Source organism: Triturus cristatus, chromosome 7 (assembly GCF_964204655.1).
Source record: "Triturus cristatus chromosome 7, aTriCri1.1, whole genome shotgun sequence".
NCBI classification, from domain to species: domain Eukaryota; kingdom Metazoa; phylum Chordata; class Amphibia; order Caudata; family Salamandridae; genus Triturus; species Triturus cristatus.
Genome location: NC_140590.1, coordinates 1,687,408,965 through 1,687,421,512, shown reverse-complemented (window position 1 = coordinate 1,687,421,512; position 12,548 = coordinate 1,687,408,965).

Genomic DNA, 12,548 nt, shown 5'->3' with positions numbered 1-12,548 from the left:
CCCACTGTGAAATAGCCAATGAGAAGTCGGAGATTGCGAAATCGCCCGCCCACTCTCAGAAAAGAGCGCGAATTCAGAGATGTGTAGAGGTTCTCTGTTTATAAGAAGGAATATGTCAAGACTCCCTGTTATTTGGGTGATTTGACTTCGCTGGTAGCCGGCTCGAATGCTGACAGGCCAACTCAGTCCGTCATTCTTCCAAGGTCGATAACACGGGCAGCTTGAAGTTGAGTACTGGTAAAGTTCACCTAGGACAAAGCTTTATATGAGCAGATACTTCCAGGCCCTGATTGAATTAGCATGAGGGGCTCAGCACGCGATCTAATCACTACCTATGTATACTACGGAGTTAGCCTGGCTGATGAGCGCTGACACCCGAAAGTGGTCCCAGGATGCTTGTTTCCGGTCCGGGGAGGACATGGCCTGGCAGTTCGGGCTGGACTATTCCTATCGTGGAAGCAGTCTCAGCAGGGGCCCCCTTCTGCAACGGCCCTGGTGTCAGCCCCCGCCAGGCAGCCACCAGCAAGGGGCAGCAGAGTCACCAAGGCGGGCACCCCACGTCCTTTCCGCCCAGAGCACAGCATTCATCCGGGGGGCCCCGAGTTCCTCTCACCTCTTCAGGGGGACGCCACGTGCACCTCTGCATTGCTTAGCAACGGATGCTCAAACAGTCTCGGCGCCGCTGGGCAAGGCCTCGGCGACACACAATGAGACTGTGGTGTTGGGCTACGAGGGGGGGGGGGGGGGTCTATACCATTGGAACACTCTGAACATAGAGTCAGGCAAGATGGTCGCTTCACGCTGTAATCCCGAGCGATTCCACAATACCTTTATTTATGTCCTCGGTGCCCGTGGCAGGCCCCCGCGGTGCGAGGGGCCCCCTCAGCAAAGTACTCTGGTCGGAGATCGTGTCCGGAGGGGCCTCTCCACATGTCTTGCAGGGGGGCCTGCGGGGGGGTGGGGGGGGGGGGGGCCTGCGGGGCCCTCAAGTTTCGTTTCGCCAGTGCTCGGAGCCATGCCCGGCTCCTCGGGTGTGCATTGATACAAATTATAGTAGTGGCCGGCTGGCTCTCTACTTCCCTTCTAACTTTAAGGTGGAGGGGAATGACAAGGTCTTAAAAACAGACACGTAAACAATAATAACGCAAACATAACACATTCATAAAAGTTCATACAGAAAGGGTATTTGGATATTCTTGGAGGTTTTCCATCTTCCTTAGGCCTTAGACTGTAGGGACGTCCTCGCGGGGGCTCAGACACTTGTTCAAGGCATGGAAAACTGGAGCATGGCAAACTGTCTGAGGTGCTGCTTTCTGGCTGACCCGATGGTGACTGGAAATTCTCTCCACAGTCACATTCTTCTCAATCATAGTTCGCCTGCTCCATGGACACGCCGCAGGGACTTTCACATCTAGTCTCTTGCCTCAGTGGGTCCCTTGACTCCGGCATGCCCATGACCTTCTTGAACCAGGATGCATTTCGGTATACCAGCACCTTGCCCCTCTTGGCTGTAATCATGGTTCCCTTGACTCCGCCTACTTCCCATATTTCTCCCTTAAACGGAGTGCTGAATTTCCATCCCGGCTGTCGGTCTTTGATCACTGCTGCGTCTCCCGGGCGTTTCTCCTTTTGCTGGTCTGCTCTTGCATCGGCTTTCTTTTGTTCTGGGCCGCTTGTAGCTCAAAAGCTTTATTTCGACAGTTAGTCATAAAAGCACAACAATACAACACATATCGCACAATAAATAAGACATAATACAATACAGTTACAAGATAAAATGATTATTAAATTTCATATACTGTCGGATATCTAAAAGTTTAAAAAAAGGATATTACTGTAACAGCTGTTTCCTTGCAGATCTTATCCTCCAAGCCCAACCCAAAAATTTAGCTAAACAGCAGGCAAAGAAGGGACGAGCGTCAGAGTGCAATATGCGTAAAGCTTCCAAGTATGATCTTGTGCCTAGGCTCCTACATAAAGGCTTCAGCCATCTCGACCTAGGCACAGAATAAGCATGACACTCGAACAACAGATGAGCTATGGACTCGACCCTTAAATTACAAAAGGGACAGTAAGGGACAGTTTGGTATGGAGGTTTCCAGGTAGACGTAAAAAGACCTAGAGGAAGAACACCCACCCTGAATTTAAAGTATAATGCTCTATCACCTGGGTTGGAGATTGCATCCAAATAAGGTTCTCTGAAAGGGATCTCCTTGACTAACAAAAACTGGGCGACAGATTTACAATGATTGGGGTTACACAACCTCTCATTATCCACCCAGAGCCAATAGATCTTTTTGAGCAATTGTTTTGAGGGTGCTGTTCTATTGACCCAAGCATCTCCTAAACCCAGGTCATAGAGAAGTCGCTTAACCTCCCTGAGCCAGATTACCTTATGCCAACCGGATGAGGATAAGATTTCGCTCAGGGCATCTGCGTAACTACTCAATTCAGGGACATTCCATATCCTGGCCCATAATAAAAGGGGACGTAGCCTGGCTTGCTCGCTGATTGAGCGTGTGCCTGCGTCAAACAGGAGGGGAATTGTGGGGGTACTGTGGGGTAATTTCATAAGGTCTTTATGAAAGTTGTTTTCAAGGTGTGTCAAAATGTCAACTCTTTGTATACCCCACAATTCCGCACCATACAGAGCTGCACTCACCACCCTTGCCCTGTATATATCAAGAAGTGCCCCAATAGGTTTTAAAGCTGAGGCACGTTGTTCCTTGAGCAGGGCCCCTGTGACCCTCTTGTGGGTCAAGAACACCTTTTGGTGATGCGCCTTCCAGCTCATATTTGCACATAGACGGATACCTAGATAGTCAAATTCGTTGACTCTATCAAGGGGAACAGAGTCCAGGGAAGGAGGAACAGCCGCTTTCCTGGGAGGGTTGAGAACAAGGAATTTGGTCTTGCTTATATTTATGGACAGGCCCTTGGTATCACAAAAGGCCTTAAAGCTAGAAAGCAACTTTTGGATACCTGCTGGTGACTTTGAAATTAGGAGGGTATCATCCGCAAAAAGGAGCGTAGGTACTTTTCTGCCAGCCAAGGATGGTGCGTCTGACGGCTGTTGGAGCAGATGTTCCACCACTCCGTTAACATAAAGAGAAAACAGAGTGGGGGCAAGCACACATCCCTGGCGGACGCCCCTATCTACGGAGATACGAGATGTTTTCTCCCCCTGGGTACCCCACCTAATCTGGGCAAAGTTGCTTTCGTGAAACTTTATAAGCAAGGCCAACAAATAGGGAGGTAAACCCAACCTACCTAGGACATTCCACAGTTGGACTCGTGGGACCAGGTCGAAGGCAGTTCGCAAGTCTATAAAGACTAAATACAAGCTGCCCCCACCCAGCACAACCACTTTCCAATATATCATTAGAAGGCGAAACGTCTGCTCGATGGTACCCATCCCTGCTCTAAAACCAGCCTGGAAGTCTGACAGAACCTGATTTTCTTCAATCCACTGCAGAATCCTACCTAGCACCACTTTGCCCGCAACCTTTTGTGTAGAATCAAGCAAGCTAATAGGACGATAATTAGCTGGGTCGTCCCGACAACCTTTTTTGAAAATAGGGACGACCTCAGCACCCCTCCATGAGTCAGGGAGAGAACCTCCCGACACAACCTCATTCAATAGTGATGCAATTAACCTACTCCAGGGTAATGGGTATTTCTTCAGCAAGTCACCCGGGATTCCGTCCGGTCCGGCAGCCTTGTTAGAAACAATACAACTAATTGCCCTTGCAACTTCCTCAGTGCTGAAGGGGCAGGGATTAATGGAGGTCTCAGCTGATAAGCTGGCGAGAAGGCCCATGTTAGGATGGAGTACCCCACTTTGGGCAGAGTAGAGTTTAGAGAAGTGGGCAAACCAAAGATCGCCAGGAATATTGCAGGTAAGCAGGGAATCAAAAGGTTTGTCCCTAGCTCTCAGCAGCTCCCAGAACCCCTTGGTGTCTTTCCTGGAGCTTGCCTCCACTAAATCCCACCAAAAACTATAATCATGGGCCTCCTTTGCCTCAGCCATAACTTTTTTATAGCGTTTCCTCGCCCATCTAATGCTGCCTGCATCCTTACTTTTCACTGCAGAAATAAGTTCCCCCTTTGCGGCCCGACATTTAGAGGAATACCACTTGTTTCTTGCCCTAGGAGCACTTTTCGCAGAAACATTCGCGCTGGGTTGGGGTATAATAAACAAATCACTTAACAGCGCAATGGTTTCCGTGAATAATGATGAAACAGATTGGCTGGTGGTACCCAGGGCTTCAAGGCGCGTGCCCGATGCTGCCATAGTGGTCCCTGCCTGTGCCATCCTTTCCTCATCCGCTGCTACTTTAGCCCACTTTAGGCGCCTGCCACAGCGCGAAGGAGCAAGCTCATGGGAGGTTTTCCACTTGTAGGGGAACTCAGCTATGTTCCCAGCCTGCCAGGGGGAAATCAATGTTAAGGAGAGAGGATTGTGGTCGCTATCGCAAGACGCAATAACCTCCATATCGTAATGGAGTGGCCACAAGTTATAATTCAACAGAACATAATCTATTCTAGAAGTGTGTCCCATCCTGTTATAGGTGTGCGCACCCAAAAGATCCGATTTGGATCGACCATTAGTTGATCTTAGGTCAAATTCCATACAGAGAGCATTGATGTCTACCGCGCTCTGGGACCATTTAGGGATCGGGTCTAGGGTCAGGGTGGGAATGCCTCTCCTTATATCCTCATCCCAGGTATCCAAAATATCCTCCCTGGCCAATGGCTCGAAACAGCAATTAAAGTCGCCTGCGAGAAGAATATAAGAATCAATACAGCAGGCGGAAAGATCGTTACTTAATCCTGTGGAGGATAGAGTAGAAGACCCGCCCCTAGCCCCCCTTAAGTAGAGGTTAAAGACCTCCAACTTCCTGCCCCCTGGGCAAAGGATGGATATCCTCTGGAGATCAGGAGAATGCGTCGGCTTTTGGGTTACACTTAAACCTAAAGCAATATTAACCCATATAAGAAGGCCACCCGACGGGCGGCCTTTACGTCCATATTGAAGGGAGGCTGGAACAAAGTAGGTCGTAAAGCCCACTCTGTGCTTAGGTTCAAGGCACCACGTTTCCTGCAAAAGACAGATGTTATAAGGGTCCAAAAAGGCATTCCATTCAGGGATTTCAAAGTTAAGGGCGAGCCCTGCTACATTCCAATTTATAATCTTTAGCAAAGGGACGTCAGGGGTAATCTCCCTTGGAGGATTATCTAGTGTGGCCAGAATGGACGCAGGTCCTACCCCCTCCGCAGTAGATCTGTTTAGCCTAGGTAGTGGCTCAAACTGGTGGTGATAGGGTGCTATTGCTACATCAGACAACCTCCTGATTGATGAAACATTTTGAATTGGCAAAACATCCTGAATTGGAGGCAAGGGGATCGTACAAGATGGATTCAGTTGATCCCCTACTACTTGGGAGTCGGAAATACATGGCGTATACAAACTCTCCTCTATAGGTAAAACAGAAAACGTTCCCTCTAGACTAAGGGAGTTAACAACCGAAGGAACAGACACTACAAGAGAAGAGTCGTTGTGCCCCAAGGCCTGTAATAAGGGGACCTGGGGAACCGGTTGGCATACGAGTCAATCTACCTCCTCAAGCCCAGCAAACCGATTCGAGGTGGAGAAACCATACCAATTTATACATTAATCTTGAACTTTTTTGGGATGGCTCCTCCAGTTATGGTGGTGTACAACAGACCAATTCTCTTCCCGTGTGTAACTAGGACACGGAGGGTAAAAAAAGGGCAATGGCCTTGGTGTAACAAGAGAACCTTCACCAGTAGGCCAGGAGCAGATGTAATGTGCCGTGTGAGGGTCCTCAAAGGTCACCACTATACAGTCCCCGGGACTAGATTTCTTTGAGGGGCCCACCCAGGGGGTTCTGCGTACCATCAAGATTCTACTTCTCTGTCCAATAGGGATTGGTCTATTCACGTTAAGCCAATGAACTGTCTTGTTCTTCAGAGACTCATAGTTCTCATGATGGCCACTTCCTAACTCAGGGACACCCGTCAGCACAACCACATGATCATTGGCCTCTGGAGGGAGATCAATGTAACCCCCTCTAAAGTTGTTCTTAGCAGGAGGGCTCTTAGATGAATGTAACGCCACTTCGCTAGGAGGGGGCCTACGCGGTGCACCAACTTTGGATTTAGCTAATAGTTGGGGGGTAGGACGCTTTAGAGCCTTAGGTATGGAGGCGGTGTTAGTAGGATCCACACCCACAGTCCCTGATGTAGGAATCAAACGTGCAGTGGCGGGGACAGGAAGGGAGGTTTGCGGGACTTGAGGGGTTAAACCATGGGGGGGTGGCTCAACAGCAGGAAAACCCTGGTTTTCTAGACTTCTCAGGCCGAGAGTGGCCAGAGCAATGATGCTCTTTTCCATCTCGAGCAGATTATTCTCAATACGTGAGAGTCTAAGATCGAGAGGAGTAAGAAGTTTTTTGAGGGTTTCCCAAACTAAACCTATGAATTCTCCTTCATTACTTTCCCCATTCTCTACATGTAGGCCCTCAACCTCAACCTCTGACTCCGTGACCGTAGAAGCAGTCAAGGGAGCAGAGACTGGACCCTCTTTAGCTCCCACATGATGTGGTTGATCCCTGGGCACACGCCCTTCTATGGAATTTAATGCCGGAGCACTAGTCAAATTCGGGTATTGTGCAACCACAATTTTAGCCTTCTTGCGACCGTAAGCAGACCGGGAGGTGCATCTTTTTTTGGGTTGATATTTTTTGTTAATAGAGCGCCTGAGTGGAAACATAGCAGGGGTAGAATTATTAGAACTAACATCCTGCTTAAAAGGCGTATTAAGAGAATTCATTGCACTATCCTGGGTCAGTGGCTCTAAAGTGGGGGGTAATGTGGGGAGAACCGGGGTGTGATGAACATCAACCTGTGCAACTACACAGTGGGGGATAGGTGGGCGCACCGGGGTAACCACAGTAGCTATATGGCCTAGGGAAGATTTTTTTGACTGATCAATTACCTGGAACAATCTCCTAGCGGATGCCAGTTCCAGGGAAACTCGAGTCTGGAGTTTAGAAATCTCATAATCTATGGCTGTGTTAGTACGAGTAATAAAATCGTCCATAGGACCAATGATTGAGGGGCCGCCATTTGCGGCCTTGCTCCGTGTTTGCCTTGTAGACATAGCTTGGTAAACAACAACGGCAACCCCCTGGCTAGACTGTGGGTAAGAAATAGTAACTAATCAACAAATAAGGAGCAACAGAACTGTTAAAATGATATACAAAAGAGGGTAGCCCCGACCTGACCTCGCTGACCTCAAACGGCCTCAAACAGCCCGCTCTTTGCCCGGTCTTCGCCCCGGGCTGCGTCCCGCGCGCGTCCCGCTAGCGCGAGTAGGCAGGGAGACGTTCATATAATGGAGGGCAACAGTATTGGGGGAGGAGTCAGGAAGAGGACCAGGTGCGGCTGATCTGCTTCGTGCACAGCACCCTGGTCCTCGCAGTCCTGAATACGCCGGTTCTTGCAGGGTCAGTGTCAGCACACCAGCAACAATTCCCCAAGTGACTGCAGCAGAGTCCCGGTCCCTCGAGCGGCTCCCGCGAAGCGGGGGCCACGAGGCGCGGTGTTGATTTCAAAAGAGCTGGGATGAAAGTCCAAGAAGTCCCTCCGATGGGCAGCAGCACCAGCCGAGATCACAGATGGAGCCCACGATCAGGGGGCTGCACCGCCTGTTTAAGGTGTTGGGGGAGGAGTCAGGAAGAGGACCAGGTGCGGCTGATCTGCTTCGTGCACAGCACCCTGGTCCTCGCAGTCCTGAATACGCCGGTTCTTGCAGGGTCAGTGTCAGCACACCAGCAACAATTCCCCAAGTGACTGCAGCAGAGTCCCGGTCCCTCGAGCGGCTCCCGCGAAGCGGGGGCCGCGAGGCGCGGTGTTGATTTCAAAAGAGCTGGGATGAAAGTCCAAGAAGTCCCTCCGATGGGCAGCAGCACCAGCCGAGATCACAGATGGAGCCCACGATCAGGGGGCTGCACCGCCTGTTTAAGGTGTTGGGGGAGGAGTCAGGAAGAGGACCAGGTGCGGCTGATCTGCTTCGTGCACAGCACCCTGGTCCTCGCAGTCCTGAATACGCCGGTTCTTGCAGGGTCAGTGTCAGCACACCAGCAACAATTCCCCAAGTGACTGCAGCAGAGTCCCGGTCCCTCGAGCGGCTCCCGCGAAGCGGGGGCCGCGAGGCGCGGTGTTGATTTCAAAAGAGCTGGGATGAAAGTCCAAGAAGTCCCTCCGATGGGCAGCAGCACCAGCCGAGATCACAGATGGAGCCCACGATCAGGGGGCTGCACCGCCTGTTTAAGGTGTTGGGGGAGGAGTCAGGAAGAGGACCAGGTGCGGCTGATCTGCTTCGTGCACAGCACCCTGGTCCTCGCAGTCCTGAATACGCCGGTTCTTGCAGGGTCAGTGTCAGCACACCAGCAACAATTCCCCAAGTGACTGCAGCAGAGTCCCGGTCCCTCGAGCGGCTCCCGCGAAGCGGGGGCCGCGAGGCGCGGTGTTGATTTCAAAAGAGCTGGGATGAAAGTCCAAGAAGTCCCTCCGATGGGCAGCAGCACCAGCCGAGATCACAGATGGAGCCCAAGGGTCGCAGGTACCCACTTGGAGCTAATGGGCGTTAAATCTCTCACCTCTCTCTATGACGAGTTCACTCAGGGCACATCCTGTGCTGGAATGAGGCATTTGTCGATACGGATACGCCCTCAAGAATTGATGTAGGCGCACTTCCAGGTCAGCACCTTGATCCAACCCTTTTTTTCAGTTCTTTATTTAGTGCCCAATAAATCTCAATTCACCTGAGGCCACTGGGTAGTGATTTTTCTGCGTCAAATGTTGAGATGATATAAGTATTCTTTGAATTCAGGCCCTGGAATGGTGGTCCATTGTCTGTTTTCACTTCATCCGGCAACCCCAGCATTGCAAATAATTTTTCTAACGCTGGCTTTACACACTGTTATATGGAGGCACCTCCGTTGAACATTGTCAGGAACGATCCTGAAAAGGCCAGTTTTTCCGAACTACAATTCCCATCAAGGTGTACACTACTTCCGGTACACGTGATGACGTGTTTCCGGCGGCGGGACGGGAATTTATGGAAGCCCGGGCGGAGGACCGATGCCGGTTATTCTTCCCGCATCTGGAGAAGACGGACGTTTTATTTATTTATTTATTTTATGCGTTTTTATATAGCGCGGACTTTACCCGAAGGTGTCAGAGCGCTTCACAATAGGAACAGTAGCGTTACATGAGGAGAAAATTACAAGTGGGCATGCTACAAAAGCAAACGTTACATTACATGAGGCAAAAGTGACAATTGTGCATGTATCAAAAGCAAAAACAATTCAAGAAGAGGTAGCAAATGATACATTACAAGAGGAAAAAGTGACGTGTGCAAGTTACATAAGCGTACAAGATACAAGTAGAGGTATAAAACTGCAATAAATGGCAGACACTCAAAACACAAGGGTAGGCACTTCTATAGGCATGGAGTACAGACTTTCCTATAGTATAAGAACTTCCTTCAGGGAATAGAGAGGGCGTGAATTAGATTTGGAAGTGTCTTTGAAGGAGGAGAACTTTGGGGTCAGTTTTGAAGGCCTGGGAAGAGGTGGTGGTCTGGAGCTGAGGCGGAAGTGAGTTCCAGATTCTCACTGCGTTGCCTGAAAAGGATTGGGCCATCGATCTTTCCTTTTTGAAAGTGGGAGGTTCAGGCAATACATTTTCCGCATTTCGTGATGGTCTAGAGCCTCCAGAGAGTTTCAGTTTATTCGCCAGGTAGCGAGGGGAGGAGGAGTGCAAGGCTTTGTGGGTGATACAGGCAGTCTTGTAGATAGATCTTGCCTCGATGGGAAGCCAATGAAGGGTGGATAAAATGGGTGTGATGTGGTCGCTTCTTTTGGCCCCATATATGAAACGAGCTGCTGAATGGAGAACAGATTTAAGGGGGGACAGGTGGGATTTGGGGAGGCCAGTAAGAAGAGAATTGCAGTAGTCCAATCTAGAGAGAACCAGCGATTGGACCAGGGTTTTAAGGTCTTGTTCCGGCAAGAAGCGACAAATCCCCCAAAGAAGGAGCAGTTGGTATCTAGCAGACTTTGCAATGGAATTGATGTGGGAGAGTAGATTGAGTTTTTTGTCGAGAATGACACCAAGGGATTTTGCGCTGTCGACAATGATGGGTGTATTGTTAAGTAGATTCATCTGATCCATCCATGATTGAACCGGAGGAGGAGAAAGTGAGGAGGAGAGGAGGAGGAATTCAGTTTTGGAGGGATTCAGAATCAGTTGATGAGTTAACATCCAGTTTTGAATGGAGTCGAGAGTAGAGATTAGGATGGAGAGATTGTGAGTGGAGGCCACCTTAAGGTAGATTTGAGTGTCGTCCGCATAGAGATGATAGAGGATCCCGGATTTACTTAGGAGATTTCCAAATGGTTCCAAATAGAGGTTGAACAGAGTGGGTGCAAGTATAGAGCCTTGAGGAACACCTTGGCCTACCGCCAAAGGAGATGAAAGACTGTTCGCTATTTTGATCATTTGGGATCTATCAGAGAGGAAGGAAGCAAACCATTTAGGCACAGTGCCCTCCATGCCCATTCTCTGTTGAAGAGTGTTAAGGAGAATGTTGTGATTGACAGTGTCAAAGGCTGCAGAAAGGTCAAGGAGAATTAGAAGACAAGACTCCCCCGAATCGAGTATCCGCAGCGCGTCATCAATCACTTGCAGCAGGGCTGTTTCAGTGCTGCAGTTTTGAATGAAGCCAGACTGGAAATTGTCAAGAAGATCATTGCCCTTGATATGACGGGAGAGTTGTTTCGCTACACATCTTTATGTGATTTTCGCAAGAAAAGGTAGGTTAGTGATGGGGCGGAAGTTGTTGAGGTCGTTCGCATCAGCGGTGGGTTTTTTAAGCAGAGGGAGAGGTTAACCAGAGTGGTCCAATAGGAAAGAGAATAGGTATAGAAGTCGATGGCAATGGCACTAGGGATGGGGTCAAGAGAATGGTTGGAGGGCTTTGTTTTGAGGATGCATTTGAGGGGGGCATCTTCAGTGATGGGGTCAAAGTTCTGCCAAATGGCTAAGGATTTGCGCTCCTCTGGAGGGGTAGGATGAATGACCTATCCACAAGTGATTTCACTTTTTCGTCAAAGAATATAGCGAATTCCGCTGCTTTCTTTGTAGAATCCTCCAACTTGGAGGTTGGGGGAGAGCAGCTTGGATTCTTGATCAGATCGAATAGTTTTTTGGGTCTATTTTTGGCTGAGTCGAGGTGGGTTCTGAAGTGCGATGCTTTTCCAAGGAAGATGTACTTGTGGTACTTGGATCTTGCTGATCGAAGCGTGGCCAAATTTTCGGTGGAAGGCGCTTGTCTCCATTGTTTCTCCAGTATTCTTAGGTACTTCCTTTCTTCATAAAGGGATTTGTTGAACCAAGGTGCTGAGGGAGTAGGCCTTTTCTTTTTGCTTTGAAGAGGAGCGACGTTATTGATTTCGACTGCAAGGACTGTGAGGCATTGGGAGGTGAGTTCGTTAACATCCAGGTTTGGGTCTAGCCGTGGAAGTGATATCACAGAGGGTATCGAGGTCAATATTTTAGTGTCACGGAACCAGGAAGTAGCCCTCTTAGGTTGGCAGAGAGTTATAGAGTGTGATAGGCGAAGAGAGAATGGGATGAGGAGGTGGTCAGACCAGTCTACATGAATAGGGATAGCGATAGTAAGCATGTCTGCTTTAGAAATATCAAGGTCCAGGATTGACCCCTTAGAGTGTGTTATTTCTGTGCAGTGTTGGATAAGATCGTTTACAGAGAGGAAGGTGACCAGCATATTCGCAGAAGAGTCTTGAAGCGAGCCCCAGTGGAGATTGAAGTCACCCACGAAGATCTGATTGTCACTTTGCGAGTATTGGTCGCTGATGAAGCCAGTGAGTTCCTCCATAAATGAAAGGCCGCTACCAGGCGGGCGGTAAATGGCAAGGAATCTGAGGGGTGAGCGGTGGTGCAATTAAAGCTCAAGAGATAGGCATTCAAAAGTGCGGAAGGAGCTGTTAGGAAAAGCCTTACGTTGAAGGGAGTTTCTAAAGATGACTGCAACACCTCCCCCAACTGTGTCTATTCTGTCATTTCTAAATATAGAACAGACTGTGGGTAATAGGAGATCAAACATAGAGTGAGAGGTATCATTGAACAAGGTCTTTGTGAGGAAGAGCATGTCAATATTATGAAGGATGATCGTAACAGAGATTTCAAGTTTGTGTTTTATTGCAGATCTGCAGTTGTGGAGCAGACAGCGCAGCTCTGTCGAGACTGTTTTGGTGACGGGGGCACTTGGGCTATGAGGGGTAGTAGGGATATTGTACTTATACGAGGGTGCTTGGGAGGGTTTAGGTGGACGAGTGGTTCTGACAGAGGAGATGGTCGGAATAGTGTAGATAGTAGGGTTACTTGGAGAGGAAAGTGGAAGAAAGGTGGCGTTCGAGGACTTGTGTGAGTTC